We start from the raw sequence: 17,361 nt of genomic DNA, 5'->3' as shown, positions 1-17,361 counted from the left end.
TTAAATTTTTACTTTTTAATGTTTATTTATTTTGAGAGAGAAAATGTGAGCAGAGGGAGGAGCAGAGAGGGAGGAGAGAAAATCCCAAGCAGGTGCTGCACCATCAGCTCGGAGTCTGATGTGGGGCTCGAACACATGAACCTGTGAGATCATGACCTGGCCTGAAATCAAGATTCTGATGCTCAACCAACTGAGCCACTCAGGTGCCTCCTATAAGATTTTAATGCAGCATACAGGGTGTTCTGGGTTGGTGATGGTGATATGATCAGATTTGCATATTGAAAAGATCTCCACAGCTACTGACTACCTTACAAGTAAAACAGCCGGTTATTTTACCCACAAATGAGTTTAGCAGAGCAATGTAGCTCAGGACAAGGAAGCTATAGCAAAAGCCGTAGGTAAGTCTGGAGATCAAAGGAAAGGAAGGTTACTTTATAGAGAAAAGGAGGAATTTGGATGGGCTATTTTGAATAAAGGTCCATTGAAGGAAAACAAGATTTCAGGGTTGTGACTATTTCTCATTGCCTGAATTTGTTGCTAAGCAAGAAGAAATTCTTCCTCCTGCTGGAGAGTGAATTTGATTTCCTTCTTGCTGGGTCTGCAGTTGAGTGGTGGGGGCATGAGAGCTCCCCCTTCTGGCCTCCTGACTCCATTTTATTTATTTTTAAAAATTATTTTCTATTATTATTTAAAATATTTAAATTCCAGTACAGATAACATACAGTGTTATATTATTTTCAGGTGTATAATGTAATGATTCAACAATTCTATACATTACTCAGGGTTCAACAAAGTAAGTGTAATCTTAATCCCCTCCACCTATTTCCCCCATCCCCCCACCCACTCCCCCTCTGGTAACCATCAGTGTGTTTTCTGTAGTTAAGAGTCTGTTTTTTTGGTTTGTCTCTTTTTTCCCCTTGTTTGTATGGTTTCTTAAATTCCACGTATGAGTGAAATCATATGGTATTTGTATTTTTTTTAAAATTTATCTACCTATTTATTTATTTATGTTGGAAGAGAGAGAATGAGCAGGGGAGGGGCAGAGAGAGAGGGGGACAGAGGATCTGAAGTGGGCTCTGCATTGACGGCAGAGAGCCTGAGGTGGGGCTCAAACTCACAAACCTCAAGATGATGACCTGAATCAAAGTTGGGCGCTTAACCAACTGAGCTACCCAGGGCCCCTGGTATTTGTAATTCTCTGACTTATTTTGCTTAGCATTGTGCTCACTAGTTTCATTCATGTTGTTTCAAATGACAAGATTCCATACCTTTTTAATGGCCGAATAATATTCCATTACGAAAATACCACATCGCCTTTATCCATTCATCTGTGGATGAACACTTGGGCTGCTTCCATAATTTGGCCATTGCAGATAATGCTGCAATAAACATTGGGGTGCATGTTTCCTTTTGAATTAACGTTTTTGTATTCTTTGGGTAAATACCCCCTACTGTGATTACTGGATCATATGGTATTTCTATTTTTAATTCTTTGAGGAACTCACATACTCTTTTCCACAGTGGCTGCATGGCTGCACCAGTTTGCGTTCCCACCAACAGTGCAAGAGTGTTCTTTTTTCTCCACATCTTTGCCAACACTTGTTGTTTCTTGTGTTTTTGATTTTAGCCATTCTGACAGGTATGAGGTGGTATGGTTTTGACTCGCCTTTTCTTGATGATGAGTGATGTTGAGTATCTTTTCATGTATCTGGATGTCTTCTTTGGAAAAATGTCTGTTCATGTCTTCTGCCCATTTTTTAATTGGGTTATTTGATTTTTTTGGTGTTGAGCTTTATAAACCCTTTATATATTTTGGATACTTTATTGGATGTGCTCCTGACTTCATTTAAATGAAGTTTCTTTATTTAGTTTCACACCACCATGTAGAGAATAAGACACCATGTCTGGAACAAGACAGACAGACACAGGCTGGTCAGTGAGGAGGCTATTGCCATATCCCAGTGAGAGATGAGGGTGGCTTGGGGCAGGATAGAGACAAGTTGGTGAATGTGGGGGATTTTTAGGAGATTAAGGCTCTGGGGCCTTTTGCTGGTTTGAAAATGGAAAGAAAGAGTGAGGGAGCAGTCAAGGATGATACCCAGGTATTCAGTTTACCAGACTGGATAGTGGACGGGCCATTCCCTGGGCAAGACACCGTGTGGAGAGGGCCAGGCTTGAAGTCTGGTGGCATGGAGGGGAGTGCTTAGGGCCTAGGAGACCGTGGGCGCTCTCTGGGATATTTTGAGTGCAAGAAGCCTTTGGAACAAGCCATGAAAATTTGGGTGGTGACTCGATGCTCAGGTCTGGAGTCAGAGGAGAGGTCTGGGCTGCAGAGGGGAAGTTGGGCATCAGGAGGGTGCAGGTGGAAATTAAGCTGTGGACATGGCTGAGGCTGCCTGATGAGAGAGATCGGGTGAGTCAGCAGAGGGTCTGAGCCCAGCCTGAGGACGCCTGCACTTTGGGGTTGGGTTGAGGAGAAGGAATATGCTCAGGGGACAGGAGGAGCCACCAGAGATACAGGAAGAGAAGCAGAGAGCAGGGTGTCATGGACGCCACAGGAAGAACATATTTCAAGGAGGGAATCTCACTCCACTGGGAGAGAGAGAGAGGTCAGGAAAGATGAGGAATGAAAAATGTCTGCTAAATGTAGCCTTGTGGAGTCATGAGTAAGCTGAGAAAGAACCATGTCAGTGAGGGGATGGGCCAGACCTGTGTGGGAGGTGAGGAGCCCAGACACTGAGAAGATTCTGGAAAGTTGCACGGAGGGTGTGTGACTAGAGTGAGGCCACGTCCTTTTGTCCTGCCTTCGCCCGCCTTCCTACTCCCTGCCGGGAATCTGACCATGACTGCTGGACAGCAGCAGTGGCCCCTCAGGACCTCAGTCCCAGCACCCTCAAGCTGCCGAGCCAGTGCCAGAGGGCGCCCCCCTCTGGGTGTCTCTTTGCATGAGGAAAGTACAACCTTATGGGTTGTTCCCAGACGAAGACAATTTGTAACCCACAGAGAGTGTCATCTACATCATCTCACCTAATTTCCGTGAGGCTTTTGTGGTAGTGCTGTTATTCCTGTTTTACAGACAAGGAGACCAAAGCACAGAGAGGCTGAGGAACGAGGGTGACACGCTAAAGTGGCAGAGCTGGGATTTTGTAAAAAATTTATTTGAGAGAGAGAGGTAATCCCAAGCAGGCTGCACTGGCAGCACAGATCCTGATGTGGGGCTCGAACCCACAGACCGTGAGATCCTGACCTGAGCCAAAATCAAGAGTCAGATGCTAAACTCACGGAGCCACCCAGGAGCCCCAGAGCTGAGGTTTGAGGCAGGGTTTCTGACTCCAGACTATACTCTCAGCTACTGTGATGTGCTTTCTCAGTAGCCATTATCGGTGAGTTTGGCATTGTTATTGCTGTCAGCCATCTTCAGGGCCCCTAGGAGATGTCGTGGGGAAACCCCGTCCTCCATGTATTTCTCCTGCACTCTCACACACGACCGCACTCACAGCATTTCTGACACCAGATGTATGGGGTTCCCTCCACCAAGCAAGTCTCTGTGACCCCAGTGGGGTGTCTACGATGCAACTCAATCCTGACTCTGTGCATCTAGAGACAGATCCCGCGGGTCAAGGGCTCAGTCCTACAAGACTGCCCCCCACTTCAGATGCCAAGCGGAAGTAGTAAGTGCTGGGGTGCCCGGCTGGCTCAACTGGTTTAGCGTCTGACTCTTGGTTTTAGCTCAGGTCATGATCTCACAGTTGTGAGATTCAGCCCCAAATTGGGCTCTGCACTCAGTGTGGAGTCTGCTTAAGATTCTCTCTTTCCCTCTCCCTCTGCCCTTCTCCCTTGCTCACACTGTCACGCACACTGTCTCTCAAATAAAAAATAAATAAGAAAGTGGTATTTCCCAGGTTACCCACAACTTCTGCCTGACTTAGCTGCCAGCCAGAGGCCTCTTCCCTCCTCGGATTTGATTGCGAGAGTGGCTCATAGAACTCAGGGAAATGCTAATGGGTACCAGTTTATTAAAGGACACGATAAAGGAAACAGATGGACAGCCAGATGAAGAGACACAAAGGGTAAGGTCTGGGAGGGTCCAGGGCACAGGAACTCTGTCCCGGTGGATTTGGGGTGCACCGCCCACCCATGTGGATACGTTCGCCAGTCTGGAAGCTCTCTGAACCTTGTGCTTTTGGGGTTTGACAGTGGCTTCATCACATAGGTATCATTTGACTCTCATTTTCCCTCCCTCCGCCTTCTCAAGAGAATGAAAATTGCAAGCTCTTCTAATCATGGCTGGGTCTTTCCAGTGACCAGCCTCCACCCAGGTGCCATCCAGGAGTTCACCCAAAGTTAACCTGGTTAGAACAAAAGACGCTCCTCTTATCACCCAGGGAATTATAAGGGTTTTAAGACCCTGTGCCAGGAACCAGAGGCAGAGACCAGTATATGTTTTCTAGTATCTCACAGGAGAATTAATGATACAATGATGCTATGTTCCCTTTCCGTGAGGTAGGCATACAGTAGGTACTGAATACAAACTTTGAAATACCTACCAAGTCTTCGTATGCCTCATCCGTGACATGTTTTGTGGAGATGGTGTACAGGGTAGGGATACAGATAGTTGATAGGACAGGCAATTTCTAAAACGTAAATTCTACAGTTCCACTTGAAATGCACTGTGGTAGCTCATATACAAAACAATTTTCCAGCTTAGGATCACAGGGGAAAAGTGCTGAGATCAGAGAATCAGGACAGTCAGTGTAGGGAAATCAAACTCCATTTCCACGGCGGTAACCACCCGTCAGCCACGGTGAGGTATGAGCACACTGGGAGGGAATTGTATTTCTTGCTGTTCAGTTCACCATGATGTCACTAAGGGGGATTGCAAAAACCACCCAGTTCCAAGCAGAATAGAAAAGCTGTCCAAGTGGTGCAAATGTTGTTTAAAATCCTTGTCATCAGCCGTGAGAAATTCCCTGCAGTCACATCAAAGAACAGAATAGTTTTCAGAGATGGTTTTTATTGCTAGGCTGTTATACAAACATGCTTTCACCCAAATAGAGCAAAGACTCGGCAATTTCCTGAAAATCAGAGCTTGGAAATCACGTTCCCCAGAATATTTATAATTACTGTTAGCAATCCACTTATCAGCATTTCAATACGCGTCTGAAGGGGGAAAGACCAGCCAACCAGCACAAGCCCGTATCAACACTTAGTGGAGCTACTAGTTTTTCTTAACTTAATTAAAAAATCTGACTTAATAAAGAAAGTTGCCTGATGGCTTGTACCTTTTTCAAAGATTGGATAAAACTTAGAGTTTATTTATGCCTTTACATTATCTATCGTATTTTAAGCCCTGACCTACTATATGGAAATAAAACCTGAGATGTGATAAGTAATAGGTTATCGTGTTTTCCTCACCAGAATATTTGGGTTGAATAAAAAAATTGACACGCTGTTATTTTTTTTTCCTGTTTTAATCATCGCCCGTCTGTTTAGAACGTATGAAATTCAGTTTATTCCAGAGTCTCTACCACCATCATGCTCATCATGAGAGCTTGTTTTAGAACATGTTGATAACAAGTTTGCTGACACATTAACTTTATGAAATCAGAGTGAAAAGTTGGGGTGATCTATGCATCTGGTGCTGATACTGCTAACTTGCTGTGGTTATACTTGGTTAATACTTCCAGTGGACAACTTTGCAGTTGGTAGGGGGCTGAAATCCTTTCCACCAGTCTTAAAAATTATTCATTTTATTAAAAAAAAGAGTTTTTAAAAGTTTATTTTGAGAGAAAGAGAGAGGGAGTGAGCAAGGGAGGGGCAGAGAGAGAGAAGAAGAGAGAAAATCCCAAGCAGGCTCCAGACTGTCAATGCAGAGCCTGACATGGGGCGGGAACCCATGAACCCCGAGATCATGATCTCAGCTGAAATCAAGAGTCGGATATTTAACCGACCGAGCCCTCCATTGTAGATTCAAATAAAAATTACCATCTCTCTACTTTAGATATCCTATGTATTAAAATTTTTTTAATGTTTATTTATTTTTGAGAGAGAGAGAGAGAGAGAGAGAGAGAGAGAGAGATGCGTGGGGGAGGGGCCTCCAGGCTCTCAGCTATCAGCATAGAGCCCAATGCGGGGCTCAAACTCATCAACTGTGAGATCATGACCTGAGCCAAAGTTGGATGCTTAGCTGACTGAGCCACCCAGGTGCCCCTAGATATCCTATATATTTTAAATGGTACAACTCCCTGTAACAGTGGGATACACAGCATACAAAGAAATGGACAATTCATATGTTTATTAGGGGCATTAGTAAAGCTACATTCTATGCTTTTAGCACTGACTGGGTGCCAGGAACTTTGGGTTTATTATCGTGATCCTCACAAGTCCATGGGGACGGTTTATTGGCTGGGGAAACGGAGGGTCAGGAAAGGAGAGGAAATTTGCCCAAGATTTCACTGATACTCCTATGCTGCTGTTGTTTGACACAGAGAAGCTACCCATCAGGGTGAAAAGGAGATAAGAGAAGAAAGGATTGGAAAGGAAGAAATAAAACCGTTCACATATGATCTAAATATCTACTTGAGGGGCACCTGGGTGGCTCAGTCAGTTAAGCGGCCGACTTCAGCTCAGGTCATGATCTCGCGGTCTGTGAGTTCGAGTCCCGCATTGGGCTCTGTGCTGACAGCTCAGAGCCTGGAGCCTGTTTCAGATTCTGTGTCTCCCTCTCTCTGACCCTCCCCTGTTCATGCTCTGTCTCTCTCTGTCTCAAAAATAAATAAAACGTTAAAAAAAAAATTTAAATATCTACTTGAATAATCCAACAGGATCAACCAGTAGAAGTAATAAGTAGACTCAGCAAGATTTTGCTGGATATGAGATCACTTAAAAGAAATCAATGGTGGGGGGGGCGGCGCCTGGGTGGCTCATTCGGTTAAGCATCTGACTCTTGATTTTGGCTCAGGTCATGATCTCATGGTTTGTGAGTTCGAGCCCCGGATCAGGCTCTATGCTGACAGTGTGGAGCCTGCTTGGGATTCTCTATATCCCTTTCTCTCTCTGCCATGCTTGTATGCTCTCTCTCTCTCTCTCAAAAAGAATTCACATACGTAAAAAAACATTAGAGTGGTTAAGAGCGGCAGAGGTGTGTGTGCAAGTGTGTTTAAGTAGGAAAAGGGATCAAAAAGGAAAAAACAAAACAAGAAAGGGTTTTGCAGTAATCCATGATGATAGTACATCTTAACTGGGGAACAAGAGGGCATTTCTCTAGTTACAGACTCAGATCTTTGAGACCAGATGGAGAAAGGCCTTGGCCCAGACAAGTAGGGAACCAACTACTCTGGAAAGGAGAAGCTTAGCAATACAATATCTGAGATGAGGAAGGTCTGACAAAGCAATCAATTAATCCATTGAGGAATACTTAGAATTTAAAAGAGCCAGAGGGACTGGCCATAGGAAATGAAACCAAAGTTCCTTGACTGTTTTCTGTGTGTCAGACACTACTAGGCATTATTTCATTTAATGCTGATGCTAACCGCAGAAGGTGCTAATGTTTGCTCCTATTTCATAGGTGAGAACACTGAGTTTGGGAAAATGTCTTTTTCACTTAGGATTGGTTTTAGTGACAGGTACCAGTGGCTTGGACCCACAGGACATTTTAAATTTCATTAGCAAGATTTCTGGAAGTAGGTAGTCTCAAGATTGCTCAGAGGCCCAACAAGATCATCAAAGACACTGTCTCTGTCTTTCTGCTGCTGTCCTCAGTGAAAGGGCTCGTGTCCTAGGCTAGTCTCCCATTATACCTTCTGGTGTCCCAGGCTCACCTGAGAGCCTCTAAAGCAAGATGTCAGAGAAGGGGTCAAAAGCTTTTTTTTTCTCACAAGCCCCTCTGTTATCATGGAGGGAGAGAAACCTTTCTGGGAAATCCTCAATGGCCTTTCCCGAACTAGATCATGTGCTCACATTTAAACCAATTGCTGGAAAAAGAGAATACTGGCCATGATTATTTTAGGAATGGGCGTGTGACCTACGTTTATCTAATGAGATACAATTTGGGGACTTGTGTTAGAGCTCTTGGGTACTAAAGAATTGCTCTTTCCATTAGGGTTGCTGAGAGGGTAGGATCTCCCAGTTTGACGCTGGGGCTTTGGCCCACCATCTTGCCACCATGATATGCAGAGAGAACCTGCCAGAGAATGCATCCAGTGTGCAGGAAAGCAGAGGTAGGAGACAGAGTGGGATCTCAATGGTGACACGTTCCCTCCCTGAGCGAGGGAACTGCTGTCACTTGCTACTGGACTTCTTATAAAAGAAAAATTACTGTGGATATAATCCCATGCTAATGTAATCATAATTATTGCAATACAGGAGTATTGGAAATGAATATCTGTATTAGTTAGGATTCTTCTGAGAATTTAAGATGAGACATATATCTTTCCTGTTGAATAGGGCAAGAGAGACAGATTTGTTGTAAGGAACTGGCTCATGACATTGTGGTGGCTGAAAAGTCTGCCATTTGCAGGGCAAGCTGGAAGGCTGGAAGTTGAGGCAAGAGTTGATGTTGCAGTCTTGAGTCCAAGGCTGGAAACTCGGGGAATTTTTGTGTTGCACTCTGGAGGCAGAATTCCTTTTCTTTGGGGGACCTCAGTCTGGACTTAAGGTCTTCAACTGGTTGGATGAGGCCCACACTATGAAGGTTAATGCGTCTTACTCAAAATCTACTGATTTAAATGTTAATCTCACCTAGGGGTGCCTGGGTGACTCAGTCGGTTAAGTATCCGACTTCAGCTCAGGTCATGATCTCACAGTTCGTGGGTTTGAGCTCTATGTTGGGCTCTGTGCTGACAGCTCAGAGCCTGGAGCCTGCTTCAAATTCTGTGTCTCACTCTCTCTCTGCCCCTCCCCCGCTCACACCGTCTTTCAAAAATAAACATTAAAAAAAATAATAAATGTTAATCGCATCTAATACCTTCACAGCAACATCTACACGGATGTATGGCCGAACAGCTGGACGCCATAGCCTAGTCAAGTTGATGCGTAAAAGTAACCATCATGGGGCACCTGGGTGGCTCACTCAGTTCAGCGTCTGACTTTGGCTCAGGTCATGATCTCACGGTTAGTGAGTTCTAGCCCCGCATCAGGCTCTGTGCTGACAGCTTAGAGCCTGGAGCCTGCTTCGGATTCTGTCTCTCTCTCTCTCTCTCTCTCTCTCTCTCTCTCTCTGTCTCTGCCCCTCCCCTGCTCACGCTCTGTCTCTCTCTCAAAAATAAACACTAACAAATCTTTTTAAAAAGTAATATAGGCTGTTATAGGCTGAGTTGTGTCCCTGCCCCTCCAGCCCCCAACTCATATGTTGAAGTCCTAACCTCCTGTACCTCATTATCTCCAACTGTACTTGGAAAGAATGTCTTTAAAGAGGTAATTTAGTTAAAATGAGGTCTTTAGGGTGGGTCCTAATTCATTATGACCGGTGTTGTTATGAGAGGATTTGGAATAGACCTGTGCACGCACAGAGGAACAACTGAACCCCAAAGTGAATACAGAGTGAGGAGGCAGCCATCTGCCAGCGAAGGAGAGCAGCCTCAGAAGAAACCAGGCCTGCTGAAACCTTGACCTTGGACTTCTGGCCTCCAGACTGTGAGACAGTACATTTCTGCTGTCGAAGCCTCCCACTCTGTGCTACTGTGATACAACAGTGAACTAATATAATATCAGACAGAACTGAGAAGAGCTGATCTTTTATGCAGGATTTCTTGGAGCAGCTAGGAGGAGGTGAGGAGAACAGAAAATGGGGTTTGATATTCCAGACCCACTGGGTCCCCTCAGGGGTCCAGGTGACAGGAACTCTCTGCCAGGGAGGAGGGCTCACATTCTGGGGGTTCTGTGAATCCTGGCTGAATGGGAAGCCCCCTCCCACACGCCCACCAGGTACTGGGAACCTGGGCTTGGAAAAATCTGGGGTCTCTGGGCTTAAGGCTGGGGCAGCCTCTTGCTTTCCAGAGTGGGAGTTGCCTCTCCTTGCTGGGAGCGTAGGAGCAAGGGGCTTCTCCCCAGTCCAGGGCTGACCTTACGTGGGGAGGGACCCAGTAAATATTGCTCTCCCCGCCCACGTTTCCTGGGTGGGATTGGAGTCTACTAATTAGTTTCACATAGGTAAACAAGCATGGCAGATGTGTGTACGTTTGATTAGTCATTTACACCTTACTGAAATAAAAATGCAAATCTAGTTTGCTTAGTTACAACTAGCTAAAAAGTGCACAGGAAAGGAGGGCCTCACCTCCAATGGCCTTGTAATGGGAGAAGTCCCTATTCCTGAGGGGAGGATGCTGTCTCTCTGTGCAGCAACAGGGCCAGCCCTGGGCCCCACCATTCCCCAGCCTCAGCCTGACCCCTCTTGCTCTGTTCCCCAAGGTTCCCCATCTCCCCTTGTGCATCCTGTGGTGAGCTATTCAGAAATCTAGAGAAGATTCAGGATGACCTTATATGGACGAAAAGAGGTTATGGGCTGAGGTTAAAAACCAAAGCCTAAAAAACATTCTCCTTCCCGGCTGGCCCAGAGCCCCCTGGGGGGATTTTGTGGGAACTCTAATGGCGGCATGGAATGTTCCCTGAGCAGTCCTTGGGAAGGGGCATGTTCTGTGCCTCCTAGAGAGTTCTCATCTTGTTTAGTCTAAGAAACACCTCATGACAACAGCCTTCTTCTCTCTGTTCTGCATTAAGGAACCTGAAGCTCAGAGAGCTTGTGTTCAAGGTCAGTGCCTGGATCAGAATTCTCAGTCGGGTCTGCCCCCAAACCCTTCTGGGCTTCATCCTCTACCTAGAGTTGTTGTGAGAGGATCGCAGAGCCACTGGAAGGTGGAGTCAGAGGATGGTACATCTCAGGAAGGTGAGGTCTGGTGGGGATGGGGGGGGGGGGGAGGAGAGAGGGCTCAGTAGTGATGAAGTGACTTGGCCAAGGACCCATAGCTGTTAAGTGACAAAGTAGGCTCTACCTGTGTTGACAAAGCAGACTTGCAGCCCAGGGAGTGTCTCCCACTCCAAACTGCTGTTACTGACCTCTGTATGACCAGGGCAGGACCTGACAGTGCCCCCAGATGATTTCGATCTATCACCACAAGTTTCCAAACCAGGAAGGAAAAGATCATGGAGGACAGACAACAAAGACTGGAATTATTTTTGTCGTCTCTTAATTAGGTATAAAATAAAACCAGATAAAACTGTTAATGCTTACAGCTCTTATACACCTATAACCTCCCCCACCCCGCTCCAAAGTTATAAATTAAAAGCAAAAGAAAGTGCATAGGCACAACATCTAAATAAACGGTATTATTTTGATGGGATTTATGGTCAGGTTCTACTAAAAATAAATCACGATTGCTGGCTTAATAATGGAAAGATGTAGCCTCGGGTCTAGTTTCTGTATTTCCACTTCATATTACCAATGCAGAGACTCTCTCTTCTCATAAGAATAGTTACAAATGGTATCAGTCGCACCCAAGCTGTATTTTCTAGTGCTGGACAATCAGACACTGTATAACCACCAGTGAGCCAGTGAGCAATTCTCAATTGCTGATGGTAATGAGGTTTTAATGAAGTGAATCATTATTTTAATGATCTGTAGATCACTCACGTTCACTAAAAGATATGGTTAGCCTTACTAAAGTCTATTTTATTTTAGAGAGAGAGGGCATGAGCTGGGGAGAGGGGCAGACAGAGACAGAGAGCATCTTAAGCAAGCTCCCTGCTCAGCTCAGAGCCTGATGTGGGGCTCGATCCCACGACCCTGGGATCATGAACTGAGCCGAAATCAAGAGTCAGATGCTCAACCCACTGAGCCACCCAGAAGCCCTAAAATCTACTTTAAATGGGAGGGACACCTGGGTGGCTCAGTCAGTTAAGCATCTGACTTCAGCTCAGGTCACGATCTCACGGTTCATGGGGTCGAGCCCCACGTCAGGCTCTGTGCTGACAGCTCAGAGCCTGGAGCCTGCTTCAGATTCTGTTGTCTCCCTCTCTCTCTGCCCCGCCTCCACTCGTGCTGCCTGTCTCTCTCTTAAAAATAAACATTAATGAAAAAATTAAATGGGCTTTCTCTACCTAGGGTTTTGGAATGGGAAAAAAAGTATCCTAAATGTATCTTCAGTGCTAATTAGCCGCTGCGAACATTATGAAAAGCCACACACAAACTGGCTTTGTTTCTACAGCTGACTTGACACTAAGGCTACTTCCTGGTCACTTTGAGTCTGTTTTGCTTCTACTGCCTGGTGCCGTAGCAGGACTCAGTTTTCTGCCTTGCTCCCTCTGTTAAGACTATTCGGAATCTGTACGTGTGCACGGCCTTTATGTTACAAAGCACAAACCCGGGCACTCAGTTCCTGCAGTGGGTCTCTTAAGACGGGCCGACCAGAGGATGTGCAGTAGTCACATTTTAGATTATCAGCAAGTCGAAAAAGCCAACAAAGCTTTTCTCACGCCAAACTGGTTGGTCCCTGAGAAGATGTCTGTGGAGCCCCTTTTGAGAAATGCTGGCTGGAAAAGAAAACCATCTGTACCCTTAGGGTAGACACAGATAAAGTGACCTCTTTTCATTTCTTTCTGTTCCTGAGAGATCATGAAGCTGTGAGGAGGCTGAGGGGAAGGGAGCAGCAGGGGCCAGGCCAAGGCTTTAGAACCAGGTAGGGTACAGCCTGGGATGGGTAACAGGAGAGGCCAACGCCTGCTCCCCTCAGGTCAGCTGGAAATTCTCCAGTTCTTGCCCTGAGGACAAGGGAGGGGGACAAAGGGAATTAAGCCCTTTTGACTGCTGACAACAGCTACATTAGGGATAACTATTTGGAAAGACCCAGCCCAGCAATTAAGAGTTAAAGAGTGAGGAACCTGGTGCCCTAAGGCAGAACTTCTCAACCTGGCCGCCTATTAGAATCTCCAGGGGAGCCCTTTAAAGGGGCTGATGTGCGGATTCATCACTGGAGATTTGAATTAATTGGTAAGGGGTTGGGCATCAGTCTTTGTAAAAGTTCCCTAGGGGGTCCTAATGTGCAGCCAAGGTGGCTGACCACTGTTTTAAGGGCTGCTTTTTTTTTTCTGTGGCATAATTACACTTAAGGCCACCTGCATTCATTTATTTAATGGCAGGAAGGGAGCAGCCTTTATTGAACGCACTGTGTTAACTCTTTAAATAATAATACATAGGACAATAGTAATAGCAGTTAGCATTTACTGAAAGCTTGTTATGTGCCGGGAGTTATTTGAACCACTTTACATCCATTTAATCTTTGCAACATCTCTATGAAATGGATATTATTATCTTCCATTGTACAAATGAGCAAACAGAGGCTCAGCGAGACCAAGAAATTTGCCTCGAATCATTTGGGGACAAACAAATAAATATATAAATGAAAGTAATAACTTGTCCAAGGTCATGCAGGAAGGGGGACAGGATTTGAGCCATGGCCAATAGCTCTTCTGCTGCCCCAATTAGCTGTTATCTCAGTGAATACGTTTAGCAAATATTTATTGAATATGGACCATATAATTATAAATGTGCCTGACACTAGGTTAGATGTTGGGGATATGAAGATAAGCAAGACAAAATTTGTGCTCTACAATCTTATCAGAAAGACAGCTAATTCCTAAACAATGTGATCGATGCTATTAGGGTGACCAAACGCCCCATTTGCGTAGGACTCTCTGGTTTTAGCACTAAAAGTCCTGCATTCTTCAAAACCCCTCAGTCCTGAGTGAGCTGGGAAGGTTGGTCACCCTAGCTGTCATAGAGGAGTGTAAATGGGCTGTAGTAAGTTTGCATGGGATGGTGGGGGGGGTGTGTGTGTGTGTGTGTGTGAATGAGAGATGAGGAAAAGCTTCACAGAGGAGTCTATGTCTTATTTGTAGAATGATTAGGAGGGGAGAAGGGTAGAGAACATTTCTCCTAGAACTAGAGAATAGCTCAGACAATAGCCTGGAGGGGAGGGACAGCAAGTGGTTTAGTAGAGTTTAGGGTCCATGGGGTTGAGGGTAGATGAAGCTGGGGGTGGGAAAGCTGAGGCCAGACTATGGGATTTGGACTCTAGAGGCGGAGTTCACCTACAAGGTTTCAGCAAAGGAGTATTATGCTCTATTTTGCATTTGTGAAGATCACTCTGGTTCTGAGAGTAGGATTGAGGACTCACCTGAGGGGAGGAGTCTGGACTCTGAGGGACCAGTTTGGGAGATGATATGACACAGGTGGGATCTGAAGACAGGAAAGAATGACAACAATCATATCTAATGCCTACTGATGTCTTCACGTGTACCTGGCACCAGGATGAGCTCTTTACATGTGTTTTCTCATTTCATCCTGACAATGAACTCTTGAGTCATCTGCTATTTTTATGCCCACATTAGAGATCAGGAAATTCAGACTCAGGGTAAGTTAATTCAGTTTAAAAAGTCACACAAAGAGTAAATGGCAGAACCAAGACTCAAACTCTTGCCTTCTGAATTTAAATAGATATGCTTAACCATGATGTTACCTGACATAAACTCAGTCATTATGTATTTGTTCATTCAGTGGAGTGACATTTACTGAATATTCACTCTGTGCCAGGCATATTTCTGTCTGGTGGGGATATAGCTATGAACAAAACAGTTCTGATTTGATGGCTATTGCATTTGTGTGTGTGTGTGTGTGTGTGTGTGTGTGTGTGTGTGTGTGTTGGGAAGACAGATAAGCAGATGAATGTGGGTGGTTTTGGACTTCATTTTGAGGGAGTAGAGACAGGGTTTGGCAATGTGGCAGTGAGCAGGGGGAAGAGTATGGGAGCCCCCCAGGTTGCCAGTAGAGCTAGGGCGTTCCAGAGCCAGGAGAGGTTGGGGGTGGGAAGATGAGAATCCAATTTTGCACAGTTTTGAGGTTTCTGGAATCAGAAGATCTTTTATTTTATTTTTTTAAGTTTAGTTATTTTGAGAGAGAGGGAGAGAGGGAGCATGAGCAAGGGGGGAGGGGCAGAGAGAGAGGGAGAGAGAGAGAATCTCAAAAAGACTCCACACCATCAGCTTGGAGCCCAACGTGGGACTTGAACTCATGAACTGCGAGATCTTGACCTGAGCCCAAATCAAGAGTCAGACCCGTAACAGACTGAGTCACCCAGGTGCCCCTGGAATCAGAAGATCTTAAGAATGGTCATGGGGCACACGGAGAGGGTGGTTTAAAGCCGGGGCCATGGTTGAGGACCCAGGGAGAGGGTGCGGAATGAGGAGAGGTCTCGGGTGGAAGCCCTGTGGACTGAGCTACAGGCAGAGGTGCCGGATGCAGAGAGGAAGACGGAAGGTCACAGGGAAGATGGGACATCCGGAGAGAAAGAGGGCCAGTCCCTCCAGGGAGCAGAGACTTCCAAGGCAGGAAGCCCCAGCATCATTAAAGGCCACCTAGAGGTTCGGGGGAGGAATAGCAAGAGATATTGAGGGACGAAGGAGACAAGCAAAGTTCAGGGATTTTTTTTTTTTTTTTTTTTTCGAAAGCAGGGGTGTCTAGCAGAGGACTGAAGATCCTGGAGAAAGTAGAGGCGGTTGGTGGAACAAAAGCCTTCGAGGACACAGAGGAGACGGGATCCAGGGTCAAGGTGGAGGCGGGCCACAGCCCTGAGACCCCAGGGGAGCCCGGAAAGGTGGAGAAGGATGCGGAGTAGCCCTTCTTGGGAAGCAGGTGGCAAGGTCATTTTGGAGAAAGAAGGGTCCAGAGTGGAGCCGGGGAGGCATCCACAGAGGGCTGCAAGTTGGGAATTCGCAGTGTGGGGTTTGGGAGAGATGCCACCCGGGACCATCTCAAAACTTACCACTTCTCTGCCCCAGTCCTTCAAAGAGCTCTGCCTGGGAATCAAAACATGAACTTTCGCAAACGTGCAACCTAATTCGGGCCTCCGGCGGGAGGCTGATGATGCCAGTTGTGGGAATCACAGCAGGACAGGCCTGGAGGGGTGTCTCTGGACACAGGTGGGCGGGTTGGGGGGGGTGGCTCCCGCTTGGAAGTGCAGACCCTGAAACACAGAGACAATAGCTGGTGTGTTCTCGTCAAGCAGGCTGGAGTTGGCCTCACGATGTTCGCTATTTATTTTACAAACAGCCCCCCAGAGGGTGAGCTGCCCCCCTCCTCACCCTCCACTTGGCTGGAGAAAGAAGTCTGTGGCTTGTTTAGTTCTGCCCAGCTGGTCTTCCCCTGTCAGAATCTTCATTTTGAGAAGAAAGCGAATGGATGTGACCTTGACGTGTACGAGACCAGCACGGCAGTGCAAGAGGAGCCGTGGACAGACGGTGCAGCCCGGGCTCAGAGGTGGGGGCCCCCCCACATCACGCCCCCAGGGCTTTGTGTCCTGTTGAAATCCCGTAGAAAGTTTCTCGCTGGGTGGTGCCTTCTGCCGCAGCGTGATTGGCCGGGAGGGCACCATCAGCCAGTATTATGTCATCACTGGTTGTTGGGGGGTCTCCTAGGGGACACTGGAGAAACTTTGATAGAAATATTTCTCTTTGGCAACGGCCCACCGTTTCCATGGTTTGACAATACTAACCAGATGGAGGCCAGCAAATGAGAGGCTGGCCTCGGGGAGAGAAGGCCTGCAGGCACTCGTGTCCAGCCCCGGGCAAGTTACATGACCTCATTAGGCCTCCGTTCTCTCTCTCTTTTTTTTACTGTTTATTTTTGAGAGAGAGAGAGAGAGACAGAGCACGAGTCGGGGAGGGGCAGAGAGAGAGGGAGACACAGAATCTGAAGCAGGCTCCAGGCTCTGAGCTGTCAGCATAGAACCTGACACAGGGCTTGAACTCACGATCTGTGACACCGTGAGCTGAGCCGAAGCCCGACGCTTAACCGACTGAACCACCCAGGCGCCCCTCTAATCTTTGAAATGGAATAACCACGAGAGCCCCACTTACCTTCCGGTGTTGTGAGAGTGAGTATTACAGAAGTTTGAACAATTTTGAGTTCTTTGGGTGAATCATGGTAAAGTCCCTTGGAGTATATATTTTAGGAACTAACGGAATAATAAACGAAGCAGAACTTGAATGTAATAATGTTAATTTTGCACGGGTCTCGTAAACTATCGTTGGCCATTCGTAGAGGTCTAACTCATTTTAGTAAAGAGCTCTCTCACCTGATAGTAACAGCACATTTTTAAACATGCTATTAAAACATTTTTATTGCACGTCCTGGTAGCACAGACTGCTGTGTGGGGGAAAGTTGGATGTGAAATAACCTTTGCTTCATTCGTTTCCATAATACTTAATAGATCCAGGCCTATACTTTCATTTTCAAAATGTATCATTTTTATTGTTACAAGGCAATACATATCATTTCAGAAAGATCAGAAAATGCAGACAAGAAACAAAGAT

The 17,361-nt window shown here is 46.2% G+C and overlaps 2 long non-coding RNA genes across 2 annotated transcripts; one reads left to right on the top strand and one right to left on the bottom strand.

The window, feature by feature from the left end:
* Positions 1-4,032: 4,032 nt before the first annotated feature.
* On the bottom strand, positions 4,033-16,223 carry LOC122221647. Its single transcript, XR_006203354.1, has 4 exons — positions 16,132-16,223; positions 15,813-16,013; positions 14,169-14,230; positions 4,033-4,970 (listed from the first exon to the last, which is right to left on the bottom strand). It is a non-coding gene; the product is annotated as an uncharacterized LOC122221647 (long non-coding RNA).
* On the top strand, positions 9,674-15,819 carry LOC122221649. Its single transcript, XR_006203357.1, has 3 exons — positions 9,674-9,768; positions 10,717-10,882; positions 15,502-15,819. It is a non-coding gene; the product is annotated as an uncharacterized LOC122221649 (long non-coding RNA).
* Positions 16,224-17,361: the final 1,138 nt, after the last annotated feature.

This window comes from Panthera leo, chromosome B3 (genome assembly GCF_018350215.1).
Source record: "Panthera leo isolate Ple1 chromosome B3, P.leo_Ple1_pat1.1, whole genome shotgun sequence".
Taxonomy (NCBI): Eukaryota; Metazoa; Chordata; class Mammalia; order Carnivora; family Felidae; genus Panthera; species Panthera leo.
The sequence above is the reverse complement of the archived record's forward strand: the minus strand, read 5'-3'. Positions and strand labels throughout refer to the sequence as shown.